Source organism: Miscanthus floridulus, chromosome 2, assembly GCF_019320115.1.
Source record: "Miscanthus floridulus cultivar M001 chromosome 2, ASM1932011v1, whole genome shotgun sequence".
In the NCBI taxonomy this organism is placed as follows: Eukaryota; Viridiplantae; Streptophyta; class Magnoliopsida; order Poales; family Poaceae; genus Miscanthus; species Miscanthus floridulus.
Window position 1 is genome coordinate 20,611,780 of NC_089581.1, and position 4,964 is coordinate 20,616,743.

Sequence of the window (4,964 nt, forward strand, 5' to 3'; positions counted from 1 at the left end):
TCATGACAGAGAACCTCGATGTCCATTTCTTTCAACAGCTACAACCTCACTTGCTTCCCCTTGTATCTCAGTGATTGAATTATCTTCATCTAGTACCTCATGAACCTCAATATTGTCCAAGTCATCTACATCACGAATTTGTCGAAGTGGTGCTTCCTCTTGTGGTGGCTCAAGAGAAGTCAGATTGTAAGTACCTTCAGCCAAATGACCTACACGATAACAAGGAAATAGCTATAGATAGTGGTCTTTCCTCATGAAATTCAAGTATAAAGAGAACCAATATAGCTATGACCTAACTCTATAAAACTAGCATATTGTTGCTTAGTCATCAGAACTAGTAGACAAGTCAAGTGAATCATAGGATAATATAGATCAGCAAGATAGAAACAAACAAATACTAAAGTGAGAAGCAGAAAGAATATATTGATTGGCACTGTTTGCAACTATAGAAAGTGAACCTACCATCATAAAGCTCTCCCAAAGCATCAAATAGTTGAAATCTTGCCTCACTGTTGCGGAACTTCCTAATTTTAGGGAATGTCTGCACATTCAAAGAGAACCATTGATCAAATATGAGGTTATCACTATGAGGATATCCATAGAATTACTTCAAGAAATCAACTTATAATTTCAAGGTTATCCCACATAGATGGTGATCCTTCAACCATATGCCTATCTTCATTCCAGGTGGCCCCACTCTGCCTCCTTGCCTCTTTGAGCATCCTATAGTCTTTTTTTAGCTATCCTTCTTTGTCTTGAATCTGACTCTTTGTGTAGTTGACATACTTGTTCCTCAGATGGAACTCCACCATTTTATTCCACCCTTCAGGGGTCCATCCGTTGTCACCTTTGTAGCCACTATCTTTATACTCATGGAGAATGTCTACCAGGGACTTCTCAAGGGCCGGATTCCAGTCTGCTCTTTGCTTTACTACTACGTAAACCATGGTCAGACATTAGGTTACCAAAAATCAGCAAATACAAATAACAGTAAAGAAATACCAGTTTACAGGTTATAGGTTTACTAAAACTACTATAATAGCACATGGTGGAATAAATTGTATAGAAGAGAATTACTTCAAGAAAGTTCTTTTTAGTAGCAAACAGCTGCAAAGAAATAACAGCAATAATAGCAGAGAAATAACAGCAATAATAGCAGAGAATTAAACACCATACCTCTCGGAGAACCTCCAGTCTTCTTTGCCTTACTGCATTTAGGAGAAGCCTTCTTTTTAATACCACTTGTTGTACCCAAGAACCGGTGCAACTTTGGTGACGCCCTTGCAATCATATTGAGCTTCGGGGAGCATTTTCCAACCATCGCTGTCAAATATGAGTATATGACACAAGCCTATTCACTTATTACAAGCTTATTCAATTATTACAAGCCAAGTTTATTACAAGCTTATTCATGACAAAAGCTTATTACAACCTATTCAAAGACTAATTTAAAGACTAAAAAGAAGCCTCTGCTTAATTATAATACATGCTTATTACAAGCTTATTAACTTATTACAGCCTATTCAAAGACTAATTTAAATGTTGCTGATACTGAACCCACATTTCTTGGGCGATGGTGTCTCTTAAAGCGTTGCCTTGTACTGAACCCACATTTAGGTCATTCATTTGATCACCACTTGGTACAACAACAAAGTTTCTTGGAGAGATATTATCCGGCTGATGATCTAACCATTCCTCATCTCCATGAAGTAATCGGATCATGGAAGATGAAAGCAGCTATAGGTATCTTTACTTGATTTTCCAACATGTGGAATGTGGCAACTTTCAGAATGGGGAAGCGCTTCTTAAGCACCCCCAAAGCCCTTTCCACATGGTTCCTCAGTAGTGTGTGGCGGTGGTTAAAGAGCTCATTTGGGTTCTGCGGCCTTCGATGTCCAGCCCCAAATTCTTTCAAATGGTATCGAACTCCTCGATATGGAGCAAGAAAAGATGGAGTATTTGCATACCCTCCATCAACCAGATAGAATTTGCCTGGAGGTACTTGGAAGCCCTTGCTCATAGCTGATCGTAGCACTCTGGAATCTGTAGCCGATCCCTCCCATCCACTAGAAATGAAAGTGAAGTTGAGATCGAAATCACATGCCACCATCACATTAATGCTTAGTGTGCCCTTCCTATTTCTAAAAGGAGAAGCTTTCTCGGAGGCTATGGAAATAGGAATATGAGTTCCATCAATGGCGCCTAGACAACTCTTGAAAAATGGATAGAATCTAGGATTGTCTTGGATTTTTTATGCACTTGATTAGGATCAGGAGCTTGAAGGTAACGACGAGAGAGTGCGGGAATGACCACCTTGAAGAAGTGGTTGATGTGATGATGGAAGGTGTCATTGCTGTGCCCAAAGAACACTTGGAGATCCTCATACGAGGCATTGTGACTTAACATGTATAGGAAGAAACCCAACTTCTCCTCCACAGTTATCCTAGTATCAACGACAAGCCTTTTGCTTCTAAGATAATTTGCCAATTCTCTAAAGATGCGTGGTTCCATCCTAAATGCAACTTGACAGTTCTTGACATGTCCCTCGAGGAGTCTACGAACTTTAACCTCGCCTGTTTCTTCCAAAGTATGACGTTTCTTCTTTTCCCCTCCTCTAGCAGAACTCATAAGATATAAGGCGGGGAAAATAAATAGCATCATATCATCGTCTTCTTCCTCCCTCCTCTTTCTAATACGATCTCGTAGTGAGAGACGCATTGTAGGACTGAAGCATACAATTTTATAGTCATATAGAAGCTAAATATTATTAACCATGCCATATAGAAGTTATATTATTGACCATGTCATATAGAAGCTGTAATAAAGATTATAGTCGTCTTATAGAAGCATATATAAACTTATAGTCATATAGAAGCTTTTGGAGTACCTTTTGAAGTTGGTACCGGATCCCAAGAAGGCGGAGGTTCACCTTCCCGAACTCTAAATGGTGCTGGAGAGATGTACAAGTAATAAGAAACCATTTGAAAAATCAAGACATCATCTAGATAATAATACAAGTAACAAAGTGAGCTAATAGGCTAGGTATGTCAACTTCAGTCTTCACTACAGACTGAAACAAAGGGACATTCCTTTCCCTGGCGCGTGTTCGCAAAAAAGAGCAAATCAAAATAAGCTTGCAATGTGAATTCACTCAAAACATGAGTAAGCATCTAGGAGTAAGCCATGGTCACAATGAAGTTCAGAAACTGAATATAAGTTACAGCATTTCAGCAGCAGCCATGGTCACAATTAACACAAAATAAGCTAGCATGGATTATGACATATTGTAGTATGTCAACTTCAATTTTGCTACTAGGAGTATGCTACTAGTACTCTGCTACCTGTACAAGTCTTTGGTCCAATCGGTGCCTTTTCTCTCTCTTTTGGAAAATAAAATAAAACAATACGGCATCTCACATCAAATGGTTAATTTTCAGTCAAACTAAAGTTGCTAAATAAGTTGTCTTTGCAGTTGCATAACTCATGACACATGAATATCAGGATATGGTGACAAAACTCATACAACAAGAAGGCACCACAATTAAACATAACAGGCATCATGTTAGGCATCTACCTTCTCATTTAAGACCACAATATATTTGTCATATATAACAACTCAGCACCACCTAAGAACCTACCCACATTTCCTAACCCCCTGTCAGGAATCACCTAGCGACTTTGTAATCAGAACACAAGGAACAGTGTGTAAACAGAACACCCAAGCAATTGCATCAACTCATCATTAACCAATCGATGCTTCAATACTTCATAAGAAAAAGAATCTTGACTTCAAGAACTATGAACCCTAGGCAGCACCAGGGAGAAAAAAGGGGAAGGAAGAGGAGAGCTCACTAGCGCAAAATTTAATCCATATCCTGCGTACCCGCAGCGCGGATCTCAACTAGAACTAGATCATCGTGCTCGTTGTCCAGGATCAAGAACCCTAGAGGGAGAGAAGACGAGGACGAAGGGGAGAGCGAGGGGATCACCGGCGAGAAGGATGAGGAAGGAGAAGGACGTATGGTTGGAGTCGATGGCGTCGCGGTCGCCGTCGTCGTCGCCTCGCGCCGCCCCGCCGTCGCCTCCACTGCGGAAGCTCGTGGTCGCCTCGCCTCTGGTTCTCGCGTCGTACCTCGTGCCGCCTTCCTGCAGGATCCGATCCGGAGGGTAGGAGGTGTGGCTTTGTTCCGGGCCGTGGAGGGAGCGGAATGGCCAAACCTGGCCAATTTTCTTTCCGGGCCGTATCTAACCGAATGGCTATTCTTGGTCCAATATGGCTTTGAACCGGGCCATGCCGATCCGGGCGGATCAGGCCGCGATCCGGGCCATTCTGGGCCAAAACGAACGAGGCCTCAATGAAACCCTAACCGTCACCGCCAAATATTGATTGGGTCCTTTCGTTGCAACGAAAGGCGGGCTCTGCAGTACACTTCCTCAATGGCTGTCCAGCTGTTGCATCGGCAGGGGTACAGCTCTGCACGTTTTCAGCCGCAGCAGGAGGCACCCCGACTCCCCGAGCGAGACGTACTAGTTCCTACGTTTGGAAGTAGTTACTACGGTTCGTAATCCAAATTCTCCGTTTATTTCAAGATTCAACGCCCTGTTCACTTGGGGCTCGTTTAACTGATAAACCATAGCTAAAAATATTGTTGACTAATTTAATATAAGAGAAAAATATTGATCGTTGACTAAAAAATACAGCTTATAAGCCTAATCAAACAGGATGCAAGTCAGTCATAAGTTCTGAGAACAAGACTAGCTCGATTGGTAAGCGTCGCTGGTGAGCACGCTGCCCACGCCCGTCGTCTACAGAGCCCCTCTGGTCATCTCTTCAGGGACACGTCTTTGTATGTGTGTATAATTATAGATCTACTTGTGTACTTGTGTACATATGGCGTGAGTTTAGTGTAGATGTGTCTGTATACAAACAGATGCTAGAGGTGTCAAAAAAAAAAAGCCAGTCA

General features: G+C 41.9%; 2 pseudogenes; both read right to left on the reverse strand.

The window, feature by feature from the left end:
* On the reverse strand, window positions 1–1,321 carry LOC136536191 (uncharacterized; annotated as a pseudogene).
* A 209-nt stretch (window positions 1,322–1,530) lies between these two features.
* LOC136538149 (uncharacterized) lies at window positions 1,531–2,718 on the reverse strand (annotated as a pseudogene).
* Between the last annotated feature and the right edge of the window lie 2,246 nt (window positions 2,719–4,964).